At 45.6% G+C, this 13,845-nt stretch overlaps 1 long non-coding RNA gene across 2 annotated transcripts; it reads right to left on the bottom strand.

The window, feature by feature from the left end:
- Nucleotides 1–3,950: 3,950 nt before the first annotated feature.
- LOC307201718 lies at nt 3,951–11,953 on the bottom strand. 2 transcript variants are annotated; one of them, XR_013832745.1, is made up of 3 exons: nt 9,524–11,953; nt 8,651–8,833; nt 3,951–5,160 (listed from the first exon to the last, which is right to left on the bottom strand). It is a non-coding gene; the product is annotated as an uncharacterized lncRNA (long non-coding RNA). The 2 variants fall into 2 exon arrangements; XR_013832746.1 differs by lacking the exon at nt 9,524–11,953 and having other exon boundaries at nt 8,651–9,312.
- Nucleotides 11,954–13,845: the final 1,892 nt, after the last annotated feature.

The following is a 13,845-nucleotide window of genomic DNA, read 5'->3' as shown; positions in this document are numbered from 1 at the left end:
TCAGTCAGTTACATCACAAATTAAATTCCCTTAAACCCATTCCTTGACTGAAAAGAGAGAGCGTGTTAAGATTTTTTGTGTAAATGTGTTGGAAGGGTGAGATGGGGTGGTGGTGGTGGAGGAAATAGCACTGCTGTCATGCCTAATAATAGTCGCTAGAGTCTGCTGTTGCACAGGCTAGTGTGTTGGTCTTGCTTTAGAAAGGAAAATGCATTTCTTGCCAGTGCAGTTGTTCAGATTGTGTACCCTCTTGTCCTGGCCACTTTGCTAAAAAAAAGCTTAAAACCACCACCCTCTTCCCCTTTATTCTTCTTTTCAAAGTGCTTTTTATTTTTATTTAAAAAGGTACATACCCCAAACGATGCTCCCTTTCTCCCCTGCCTCTCGAGACCTTGTGCTTTGTTGAGCTTCACTGGTCTTGGGAGAGCTGTTGCTAAACACTTCTCCTAAATTTGCTTCCCTGTACTTTGAACATGGTTGTTTGTTTTGCTCTTTCATGGTAATCCTGCTTCTGGGGCAACTTGTAACAAGCCTCAAATTGCCAACTTGCAGCTAGCCAATCAATGCCTCTCCTCTCTCCTTCCTAGATGAAGAAACGCATTTTATTTCCCACTGATTTCCCCCTCTTAGACTAAGCAAGCACAGTTTATTTTGTCCTTGTGCCTTCTAACCTCCTTTATCATCTTTTGTGGCTCTCAACCAAGTCATCTCCAAAGGGCTCTTCACTCCTGCTCCACAAAGGGGAGCCTTTGTGATGCCGCATCACAAACAAATATGTAACACTTGAAATACCTTCCATGCCAGAAGAAACTTTTGAAATTATCTGCCTTGGAGACACAAGGCCTAAGCCCCCTTGAGCTCACAGGCTGGCTGTGGCTTCAGCTCATGACTTGTGGGGGTGGGAGGGAAAATCCTTCTGCCAACCCAAATCTAAAATGTTAAGTTTCCTTCCTGTTGCCTCCCCCCTTCTCATCTGCTGTGTGCACTTCAGTTTCTCTTTCATTCTCCTCCGCCGTGCCAGTGAAGTTTAAAACGAGCTGTGCTTTTTAGAATGAAACAGAAAGCAGTGTGTCTTGCCAACTTCTTCTTCCTCCTCCTCCTTTCACACTCAGGTCCCAGGGCAGGTTACCTCAATTAAAGCACAATGTTAAAAACGCTGGGGAGGGAGTTCCACAATTCAGGGGCTGCCACAGAGAATGCCGTCTCCAGGGCAATCACCACCCTGAGCTACTGATGGCGGTAGAACAAACAGTATGTCCCCACTTTGCTGATCCTAACCCCTGACAGCGCCTGTAGGGAAGGAGCAAGCCATTCAGGTATTAAGGGCCAGTTATTTAGCACTTAAAACACTACTGTGAACTCCTTGAATTGGGCCTGGAAATGAACTGGCAACCAGTGTAGCTGTTTTGAAATGGGGTTATGTGAGATCTAAATAGAACCTCAGCCAGTAATCTGGCTGCTGCATTTGGTACCACTTGAAGTTTTTGGGTAGTCTCCAAGGGCAGCCAGTTAACAGAGCATGGAGTGCAGTGTCCCAAGTTTTAGTCGAAAGGGGTCATAACTGGTGAACCAGCTTTAGCTGGAAAAAAGCATTCCTAGGCCCCCCCAACTCAGTTGAGCCTCCAGTGATAGGGTTGAATTCAGGAACACTGCCAATCTGTGGACCTGCTCCTTCCAAGGGAGGGCAACCCTATCTAGGCCAGGCCATCTCTACCTCCCAAACATGAGAACTTGAGACACATAACATCTTGGTCTTTCCAGGATTCAGCTTTAGTTTATTGGTCCACATCCAGCCCATCACTGCCTCCAAGCGCAGGTCCAGTACCTCAAGCACTGCTCCTGATTCAGATGGAACACGCACAGGGAGAGAGTGAGTGCTGGGTATCATCTGCATATTTATGGCACTTCACTCCAAATTACCTGACGACAGCTCCCAAAGCTTTCATGCAGATGTGAAGTAGCATGGAGGGGACTATATGGAACGTTGTAGGATACCTCAATACAACTTGCATGGTGTTGGAACAGTGGCCTCTCGTAAGCACTTTCTGCAAGTGGCCCTGGAACTAGGAGTGGAACCCCTGAAGCATGGTGTCCCCCATCTCTAGAAGGATACTGTGGTCAACAGTAGCAAAAGCTGCTGGGTGATTGAGGAGAATGAGCAAGGTCACACTGCTCTCCATATCTCTCTTGTGACAGATGCAATCAACCAGGGCAACCAAGGCAGTGATCAGGTCTGAAGCCTGACTGGAATGGACCCAAGGCTGGGCTGCTGCCACTGCCTCTATAAAGGGGATATTTGCCACTGTGAAGGAGTTGTTTCTGGGTTCAGAGAAGTCTTCTTAACTTGGAATTGCAGGACTTGGAACATGGTTGAAGTTCAAGGGCATAGCAAGAGACTGAAAATAAACCTGTACCAGTTTCCTGACTGAAGTGAATGCACATATGGAATTCTATATTATAAACCAAATACTGTAAGTGTGTGTATAATAAGTGGCATGGTAACAAATCAAGACACCCGTCATGGTTTGTAACTCTGAAATTACAAGTGTTTTCTGAAGCCACATGACGGTCCCTTCCAAAGCTTGACAGCAGAAGTTTCGTGGCCTAGTCTTCACTTCTGCCTTCTCATGGGACAGACAGGTCTTCATTAACCCCAGAAGGATGGGTGGGGGTGGCTGTCCCAACCCAGCTCTGGCCAATTGAGGGTCCCTTCAAGAGCAGATGGCAGGAAATTCCTGGCCTGGGTTTCAGGGCATACAAGACTTTAAGTAGCTTCAAAGTGTGTGTGTGAGTGCTGAGTGCAATATTAAGACGGATTCAGAATGGTGGAACAGAATATTCCTCTCAGCCCTTCTGGTAAAATACTACCCCTTCCTGTTTTCTGATCCTTTTGTTACAGAATTCGGAAACCTGTGACCCACCTGATGTTATCATTATACTCCCAACTCCCATCAACCTTAGCTAGCATAGGTAGTGCTCTGGGCTGATGGGAGTTTAGTCCAGAAACATCTGAAGTGCTGCAGATTCCCTGTCTATGCTTTACTTGCAACTGCCACCTTGTTTTTACTCTGTTGTCCCATTATTTCGCCATTGACCAGTGGTTCCCAAGTGTTTTTCCCCGTGGACCACTTGATAGTTGCTTAGGATCGTGGCAGACTACTGAATTATTTTTCTGCCTGCCATAGCAGCTGTAATGCACTGTGCCAGATGCTTATTTTTAAATGTATTTTTACGGTTGCTTTAATTTCTTATATATTGTATTACAATCTGAATTCCATAAAATTCAGGTTGTAAAATAAGAAGTACGAGAAATAATAAAATACAGTTAAGAACCTTTGCTAATATTTAATGTGATGAATGTGTTGTCTCCCATCCTAAACCACAAATCCAGTGTCACAATGTGGAATGAAGCTTGTTGACCAGTGTGGAAACCCCTGCCTTAGACTACTGGTTTTAAATGGAAAGTAAGAATCTCAGTGCATGAGATTGGAGTGATGAGCAGAATACCCCCAGAGTTTGGTTCTGTGTTGCCTGATTCATTTTTTGTGCCCGTTTGCCTGTATCATGCAGTGATGCTGTGAATTTGCATTAGTACAGTAGTAGGATGCTTTCAGCTGTACATGGATTAGTGGATTGGTTGCATTTAGCGGTTTGAATCCAGAGTAAGTTGAGTGAACTTCATTCCCAATGAAACCAGTAGGATGTCATTAGGTCATGAGTAACTTTCCACACTGGTTTCATCAGAATTGGAGTGACTTGCTCTGGAGCCAGGCCAAAAAATTTACGGCATAGGTTGGCAAAGTTTGTAGTGCTGATTCTTAAATGAAAATTCAAAAATGAGATACACTTGTGAAATTCTGCTCCTGTTTCTTCTCTCTCTCCAACCCCCCCCCCCGCACCCGCCAGCCAAGACCAGCTTCCCCCACCCTTGTGAATAAGTACAAAGATGCAACTGTGTTGAAAGTTTATTTTCGTGAAGCAAGTGGTCATACAGTACATCCTGTAATACCTGTCCCCTCTCCTTTCAAGCACATAATCACAGCTAGTGACCTTCAGACGTTACCCAAACAATGAAGGTCTTTAAGAGTATGTAGGTCATGGGGTGTTTGCACATGTATGGCCAGCTTCCATACACATGTACCAAGCATCATGTGATATTTTACTCGCCCCCTACTCTGCCCCCAGCAAATTCCCAAACCCTTCCACTTTCTAAAAGCATATTCAGGTAGGGGTGTGTGGCAAGCAGGGTAGAAGGTATCATGCACAGATTGTAGCAAAGTTGGAAAGAGGGTATTGGCAGAATAACTTCTGAGCATTCTAAGTTGGTGCCAATAAATGGGCCTTTCTCCCCAGGTCTTGTTCTCCACCCCACCTCCTACTTAGATTCAGTTATGAGTCACATGTTACAAGCATTATTGTTGGGAGTGTCATGTGCTATATTTTGGGGAAAGCGATGCATCTGTATTTGAGTGACAGTCTGGCTCTGTGTGTGTGTGTGTTCAACCATGATGCCCTCCTGTCTACGGCCACGTGGCATTTCCGCCTTCCCCTCCCCTCCCCCCTTTCCCTGGTCTTGTGCCAGTCTCCGCTTCTCCTTGTTGCCTCCGTTGCTCACAGTACACTCATCCATAAAGTAGGAAACACTACACTTGGACACGAGCGTTTAGTAGTGCTTTCTACTTTATGGATGAGTCCACTGTCCATAAAGTGCAGCTGCTGGTCATGGGTTGGCTCTCGGCGTCTTCTTCATCTGTCGCTGGCTGTTTGTGAGCTGGTCCCCACCCCTGCCCACCCCCTTTAATCTCCCCTGCGCCCGCCCGCTGGCAGCTCCCTGGTTGTGAAATAACAGAGAGATACTAGCAGGAGGGGAGGTTTGACTTACCCTGCCTTGTGGGTTTTGCGTGAGACAGCAGTTTTTACAGAATTAAAAAACGTCCTTCCTTCCCCATAGGGCTCACAGACTACATAAGGCTTTATTCTGTATTAGGAAGCGGCGAATAAAACTGAAGGAGACTCAAAACTTGCATGTTCAGCAAAATCTTGCAGTAAATATTTTAAAGCTCCTTTACACCTGCAAATACTTACTTGCCTTTATCCTTCTCTTCCTTCCATGCCTGGCTCCTTTCATTGTCTTTGGAGAAGGGGCCTGCCTCTCTTTCTCTGCAGAAAGGTAAAAGTTCATTTAAGGCATATGCACAGATAAAAACTGAAAGAAGCAAAAACGAGTGCACGTGGTTCGGATTATCAGATGGTCATTGGAGCTGGCTGCCTTTGAAGAAAGGGCAAATGAGAACCCACTTCATGTGGCAATTGATGGCATGCTGATGCCCTCAGCCTGCCCTCTTTCTCCTATGGGGATGTTCTGAGCCCAAAGTAAAAGGCGAACACAGCATTGGCAGAGCAAATGCCTCTGTGTTCATCCCCTTTTATCCCACCACCCAGAGGACTTGCTACCATAATCCAATTTCTACCCTTCCCCTTTGCTGTCTCTTGTGCTTGGAACTCCCTTCCCAGCACAACTATGAGAAGTCCCCATCACCCCTTCTATCAAATCACTCCTCAAAACCCACATTGTTTGTGAAGCATTTGGCACGGTCCCTTAATCCCCATATTTTAGAGCTAAGTGTGTACAAATAAGCCGGATACATATTTTTCATTTGTTCGCTCTAAACCCTTCCCTTTGTCAGATTGTAACCTTCTTGGGGCAGGGACTGGCATTTTTGTTGCTTCTCTTTAAAGTGCTGGGCACATTGAGAGTGACTGACCTATTCATAATCATAATGGCAAATAAGTCTGGGGAAGTTTGGAACAGAGGATCTGACTCCCAGCCACCTCTGATTTCACTGGCTCCGAGAATTGATAATAAAAATATACGTGTTCTGGTTCACCCAACATATGAGCGGAGGGCATAACCCAGATATCCTACTTGAAACTCCATAACTCAACTAAAAGATTTCCAGATGGTTTCCCTCACTACTCCAGGTTCTATGTTCTGCTGTGCTATAACTACTAAGAATTTATGTGTCTCATGTTTAAATCTAGAGGGTAGTTTACTGGGGGACATTGTATTAGTGGTTACTTACTGCCTGTTCCTGTGGCTTTATGAGAAAAACTCAACCATTTTCCACTAGTGGTGACAAACTGAATAGGGAACTAAGTAGAGCATTTTAATGAAACTAGCTGAGGGGGGATTTTTTTGGCATTGCTTTTTTTAGTATTTAACCCCTTAACCAAAAATCTTATGTTTTCCTGAGAGAGTTAAAGAAAGAAATGTTGTGGAGACTGGAGTGTGTGGCTGATCAAGTCTGCTATTTCTGATGAAATTTAAGAGAGATGAGCAATTGGCCTTGAAGACCGAGAAAATTGTCTGGGTAGAGGCTTTCTATAACTATATATCAAATTCTTCTTCCTCTTCTTCTTCTTCAAGCCAGTCCACCAAATATTATGATTATTTAATTTCAATTTTACATGTGGGTTAGCTATAGTTCTGTTTTTTTGTAGTGCACACATCACTGAGTTTCAGAATTATAAACATTTAAAGGTTTTCAAGGCTAGGATCCAATAGCCCATGAAACTAGTTGGTGCCAGCTAGTTGCATGGTTGAATAATTTGAATTCATCTAATAATTGCCTCCTTGCTAGAAACATGCAAGTGATTAGCGGGCTGTGTGCCAGTTTAATGGGTGAGACAAATGTAATGCCGGTGGATCTTGTGTGTGTGCTCGCGTGTGAGCGGCAAGTGTTAAAATGTAAAACTAGGTCAGTACAGATGCATTGCACGAGGCAAAATAACTCCTTAGATCCCTGCCCATATAGGCTACCATAAGGAAAATGAAAGTGTATTTTTAAAAAGTATTTTGCCTCCTTCCCAACTCCAAAGGGACAAAGCTGCAATCCCAAGCCCGTTAAAACAACCATTGTATTTCTAATCAAAGCATTATTATTTTTTTTAAAAAATGTTTTAAGTACTGTCCTTTAAAAAAATGTTATAATGTGAAGTTTTGGCAGGTCTCTTAATTGAGAGAATTCTGCAGAATTGGGGTGCAATGAGGAGGACCCTACTTTTCACCCTGGTAGATCTTAGTATAGCAAAGAGGTGAAGGTTGGGGAAAAAGGGCCTCTGACACTGAGCGAAATTCTTGGGATCTCCTTTCTCATACAGGATTTGCAGATTCAGGTAGGCTACAAGGTGGGGAAGTCTGGTTGTAATGCACCATATTGAACACAGGGCCCAGTCATGTATGGCACTCGGAGAAGGGCTCATGTTCTGCAAAACTATCTTGAGAATATGCTGGGGTGGGAAAATTTATTCTAGGTTTTATCTTGAATAAATTACAGGTTTTGTGGAAATGGCTTAGTCTTGTAATGCTTTGGTTCTAAAAGAACTAGGCAACTTAACTGCAGCAAACTTGACAACTCAGGAGTGTTGGTGTGTTTTTTTAACCCAACCAGTTTACCTATTTATATACAGTGTAATGGTTTCTTTTAATAAATCTGCATAGAATTGTCTTATAAGTTAAGGAAATTTAAGTAAATACTGCTATAAATTGGCAGGGTAAATAGATTATCAACTAAGATTAAACATATAAAACTATTAATGCGTAAACAGGCTTTAAGAACCACTTACTCGGAGCCCAGTTCTGTGCAGGTTTACTTGGAAGTAAGCCTCGCTGATTTCAGTGGGACTTACTCCTGAGCAAAATTCCATAGTATTGTAGCGCCAGTTCAGTAATAAGCAGCATAAAATGATTGTGTCTATGTTTAGCTTTCTGTTCTATTTGATGGCAATCCTGTGTGTATGTAATTTTGGTGTAAGCCCCACTGAATGCAGTTGGGACTTACTCTGAGTTGAACAGGCAGAGAATTGGACTGCTCATAATCTTTAGGATGCAATCCTGCTCCCATGTATCTGGCAGTAAGGCCCATTAAACTTAATGAGACTTTCTTCTAAGTAGACACACATAGGACTGCACTGTCAGACTTTCCCCATTATAGATGCAAAATGGTTTGTTCAGTTTGATGCAATAACATGTGGCTATACGTTTGATTTCAAGAGAGCAACAGAGAAATAATTGGAACTTTCCTCCCACAATAGCTGGGGTTGTTGTATCCAATGTTAGTCCTACACATGGCAGACACATTGAATTTAATTAGCATGACTAATTTAGGTTCATTAATTTCAGTGGGTCTACTCTGATTAGAGCTTAGTTGGATGCAGCCCATTTGGTTTAACAGAAAACTTAATGAGGTTTTGTTTTTTAATATAGTGACTGGTATTCAGGGGACATTAGAAGTCTGTTTGCGAAGGCTGATCTATACGCTGTATCTCTTACCTTTCCTGTTTTCTATCTCTTACTTTCTCTCCCCGCCCTTTCAGCAAGTTCCTGTTGGGGGTTAAGACTGAATCCTTCATACATTACTTACTTGCCCCACAACCCTGAACACCTTTATGCAAAATCCACCCCCCCCCCCCCCGGCTTTCCTTCTGAGCACTGCTTGTAAGTACATCTTGGGCACAGCATGGAGGCCTTATCTTCACTATCCACATGCTCTAAAATGGAAAATAACCTGAAATGGTGTTTATTATCCCTCCTCCTTACCCCTGTTAGATTCCAAAAGTGGGGAAAGGATCTCCATGTCCCGTACCTTACCAACTGTCTTGGTCCATAGACTCTTGGAACGAGATTTATGATGGCAGTGGAACTGTCCTCCAAGATCCCCAGGCAATGATCCCAGACCAGCTCATGTTTCATCGAAGAGACTCTTGTGGTCAAATGCTGCTGGGACGGGCATTCCTGCCAAACTCCACACATTTCTGCAAGAAAGGAGCTGCCCTAAAAACCAGAGAGAGGAGCAGGACAGGTTAGGAAAATGGCTGCAAGGTCAACCAACTGTTGCTTTCTTCAACAGAGGTGTTCGTCTTCTTTCCTATCAGTAGAGGGCAGGCATGTTGAAATTTCACAGCGCCCTTTCAGTGAAGGGCCTGAATAAGCATGAGTGTGCACCCACTGACTGTGCACAGCCGCCATATTTCCCCTTTGCATAAGCCACCCGTGTGACATCTTCTTTCGGAACTTCCCTATTCTTACTTCCCAGTCTAAGCCTGTTTAGGAGGGGGGTGGAGAGTTAGGACTAATAGCTTATATGCCGATGAACACCCCCGCATGCTTCCAATTCCTCATGCCCCTCTTTAAAAATACAGGTTTTGTTCTTCGAACAAGAAGACGGACCAAGATTAACTTTCGCCCAGATCCCCATCCTTCCGTCTCCCAAACACCAGCCTCATTCTTCCTCTTGTTCCTTCCTAGACATCATGATAGAACTCCAGGAGTCCTAGAGCTTAACATCCACCCTGCGCATGGATGCAGCGTGCTCTCTCCAAGAGCCTCAGCCGCCTTATCTCTCATTGCACAGCCCTTTCCTGCCCTCCTGCATTCCCAGCTAGAACCCAGGACTCTTCAGTCAAGTAGCCCCGCTCTTCCCAACTCCCCACCCAGGGATCCTGTCAGCCCACAGCAGTCTACCTCTTGGGTCGCTTGCAATCTACCGGGCCAGACGGGGAGACCAGTCGCCAGCTGAAGTCAAGAGATGGAAGTGCCAGTGCTTGGCCCATTTATAGACGCCTTACCGCACTGAGCCCGCCTCGCGTCTCCTCCCACTTGGGGAGAGAGATAATCACATGACTGTTCGCTATCTCTCCCCTCCCTGCCCCAAACCACAGGAAACGACAAGAGGCCTCTCTCCTCGAACTGGGGCAGGAAATTGCAAACATCCCCCCCTCCTGCCCCGAGCTCAGAGTCTTGCACACCCCTCCCACCTGCTGCACCGAGGAGTTGTGGTTGATCTCTTTGTGGGGGCAGCTCCTGGCTAGGTTTGCCTCCAGCAAAACGAAGGGGGCAGAAGGGTCCCGGGGGGCCGCAGACACCTGCATCCTCTGGTAAAACTCAGGGCGTGTACATGTGGAACAAAGGCCTGACTATAGAAGCATCTTACGGAACCGAAACAAATTTCTCTTGAGCCCTTTCTTTTTGTGGGGGGCGGGTGGAGGAAAGGGGAGGCACCTCTGGGGTCCTTTCAGGGCTGTGTTTGGGGACGTGGAGCTATGACTGTGCTATCAGGCGCTTTATATGAATGAGTGCTTAGTGAAGGCTGACCTTGCAACAGTTGGCTGGTCTCTGTCACCCATGCAGTGTTCAAATGCAGGTTTTTCTGTGCACATGTTCTGACCCTCTCGCAAGTGTGTGTCTGGCCCTCTTACAAGTGCCTAAAGCAAAGCTAGCTTGAGGGGTGTGGAAGTTGCCAAAAGAAGGGCAAACTTCCTGCTGTGCTCCTCCTAACCCACTTCATCAAAACTAAAACAGACAGGACCTTTGGGCTTGGCCTAGAAGTTGGACGAGCGATTGTGTATTTTATGGTTTTGGGAGGCAATACAGTCAACTCAGGGTTTCCCTACAAGGGTTTCTGGATGTTGTTGCTTGCTGACATTCCTCACCACATATCTGTCTCACTGAGTAGCTCACTACTAGGTGGGGAGAGCAAATAAAATCCTCATGAGATTGCTTAAAGTGTTCCCTTTCTTACCCTAAGTTAGCCTTTGCTAGCCTGGTGTCCTACGTAGGCTTTGGACAACAATGCAGGCTGGAGCTGATGGGAACCGTAATCCAAATCATCTAGGGCTTGCTGAAAGCTGCTCCAGGTTATCTCATAAGGGCCCTGAAGTGAGAACTTGTGCTAGCTCACAACACTCTTCCTCATTCACAAAGTGCCTGCGTGCTAATTTGTGTTGGGCGTGCACATGTGCCCTGCTTTGCAAATGCACTTTTCGAAGTAGTGCAAAGAAGCTATGCTGAGGTGTAGGCAGAGTTTTTTCTGTAGTGCAGGCACGTCCAACAGGTAGATCGTGATCTGGTAGATCACTGGACATCTGTGGGAGATCACTGGTAGATAACTGTCTCCCCGCAAAAAGGGGGTAGGTCACTGCCATTTTTTAACTCTGAGAGTAGATCACAGTCTCTTGGGAGCTGGCCACCCCTGCTGTAGTGGAATCCAGGCTATGGAACATGTTTCTTAGACATCCACACTTGGTCCCATCTCTATTTCTCTCCCCGCACCCAACCCTCTGCAAGTTGAGATGTTCTTATTTAGGATAAGCCTTTCTATTTGTGTAATGATTGTGGTAATGTTAAACTTCTGCCCAATGGCTTTTGAGATGCTCTTAGTGAATTGCAGAAGTCTTTCCTCTTCCAGTAGTGTTATGTTCCAACTGTGTGTTAGTTTTGCAGCTGGGAGGTGTTTCATGGTGGCTTTTGGTACTGTGCTTATTCTACTTCTGTATTTTGCCTTGAATAATTATGTGTGTATAAATACTCCTTGCACACTAACTTCTGCATGTGAGTTTGTGTATGCCCAGGCTCTGGTATGCAACCATATATTTAGCTACCAGCCTTGGATAGATCTGGAGAGGGGTATAATCAAACTCCTAGGTTCCTATATCAAATTTCCAGGTAACCTGCTGGCAAGAGGAGTTGTTTTGACTGCAATTTAGTTGACAGAGAAAAACAAACTCTCTGCAACTTTTTAAACTGAGCATTCCTATATCCTGTCTTCCTTTCCCTGCAACTTTGCTTAGAGCCCAGTGATAATTTTTCATGATATTCCCATGGTTTTGGAAGAGGCCTCTTGTTCCTACCCTCTCCCATCTTATATGTCTTAACTTTTTCTTCTGGTTTCTTTCCCCTTGTATTTTCTTTCTGGTCTCCTTCCTTTTTAGATCTCTGCATGCCTACAGCAGGTATGGGGAACTTTTGTCCCTCCAGCTACTGCCATTGGCCTTGCAGAGACTGGTGGAAGCTGTTGTTCGGCAACATCCGGAGGGTCAAAAGTACCCCACTACTGGCCTTTAAATGTTGTTTTTCAGACCCTCTCTGCCAAGAGTTCTTGCAAATCTGCTATGGAGTCCCATGGATGTTCTAGGGCAGGGGAAACTGCAATGCTGATCAGCTGTGGGCAGCATGGCCAGCGGCCATGGCATGCTGGGAGTTGTAGTAGTCCATCAAGATCTGGACAGCCACAGGTTAGCCACTTCTCTTGGTTCATGCAAGGGCCTGGCTCATTGGTAAGGATCACAGCTCAGTGGTGGAGTGCATAAACTGTACACTGAAGGTTCCAGGTTCAGTGCTTCAGACTCTGGAGAGTCAACTAGTGTCATGGACTGTCTGGATGCAGAGGAGTGGTCTGAGGCACCATTTTGGGAAACCCCAAGGGAAGAAGTCTCAGAGCCAGGGGATTGGTTGTGGGACCACGATGAGTAGTCAGAGGGCGCAGACTGGGAGGAGGAGGTGTTGGGAGATAAAGAGGGTTTAGTGAGCAGGAAGAGTCTGTGGCAGAGAGCAGTTCAGAATACAGTGGTACCTTGGTTTATGAACTTAATCCGTTCCGGAAGTCCGTTCTTAAACCAAAGCGTTCTTAAACCAAAGCGTTCTTAAACCGAGGCGTGCTTTCCCATAGCGGGGGACTCAATTTACAAATGGAACACACTCAACAGGAAGCGGAACAGGTTCTGCTTCCAAGACGAAGTTCACAAACCAAAACAGCTACTTCTGGGTTTGCAGCGTTCTTAATCCAAGTTGTTCATAAATTAAGCTGTTTGTAAACCAAGGCACCACTGTAAAAGGCTGGAGAGGAGGCTGGAGAGGAGGGGAGCCAAGGTGGGCTGCTGGAGAAGCCAGAGCATCTCCCTCTCCTGTTGCAACCAGCTGCCCTCCCTGCTGATCTCCCAGAACCTGAAGAGGTAGGAAGAGGACAGAGCAAAGATAGACAGGATGCCAGAGGAGGAGGAGGAGTTTTGGATTTGATATCCCGCTTTATCACTACGCGAAGGAGCCTCAAAGTGGCTAGCATTCTCCTTTCCCTTCCTCCCCAACAACAAACACTCTGTGAGGTGAGTGGGGCTTTGAGACTTCAGAGAAGTGACTAGCCCAAGGTCACCCAGCAGCTGCATGTGGAGGAGTGGAGACATGAACCCAGTTCCCCAGATTAAAAATCTACCGCTCTTTAACCACTACACCACATTGGCTCAGAGTCTTATATTGCTTAGGAAGGACCTAGGAGGAGGGGACTTGGAGAACTTCAGTCGTTGCAACTGCCTCACTGGGGCAAGATCTACATGGAAGAGTTACTGTATTCACTAAGCTCGGCCTCCTGAGCTGTTTGGTTTCTTTGACTAAAGAGAGTTAACTTCGCTGGCACTGTGTGAGTTAATTCTGCTCTGCTCCTGACACCCGCCCTGATAGCTTAGGTGGACAAAGAGGCTAACCTGATATAAGGAGCTTATTGGCTGGGCCTGACCCGGATGCTGTCAACCCTCCCATGTCACAGTTTACAATGTGAGAGTGTCAGAGATGGTCAAGCTCTCTTTTGAGCATCTCTTCCACAAGTACCACACTTCTCATTGAGGAACCGTGATAAGGCTTCTGGAGAATTCCAGGACTCTCGGGGGGGGGGGGGGGAGGAGGAGGAGGGAGACAGAAAAGCAGTGGCTCGAGGAAAACTGGATGCAAGGGAATAGGAATGGCGAATGCTGCTCCCCCCTCAAATTCTGAGATGATGGCTTCCTTTTACTAGGCAGACCTCTCTAGCAGATGCTTCTTTTTAATTCTTCCTGCCATCTGCTTGTGACCTGCTATAATGTGGGAGCCTACTCTTTAATACATGTATGCACCTAATTCTGAATATAACCCTAACCCAACCTGTTACAATTTGAAATCACACAGTTTTGGAGGGGGGAGTAGTGCATTTGTAAAGGTTTTGGAAAGTGTTGGGGCACTGGAAAAATAAGTTGGCTGAG

Source organism: Podarcis cretensis, assembly GCF_951804945.1.
Source record: "Podarcis cretensis genome assembly, chromosome: 13".
NCBI lineage: Eukaryota > Metazoa > Chordata > Lepidosauria > Squamata > Lacertidae > Podarcis > Podarcis cretensis.
This window is presented reverse-complemented; position numbering and strand designations above follow the sequence as displayed.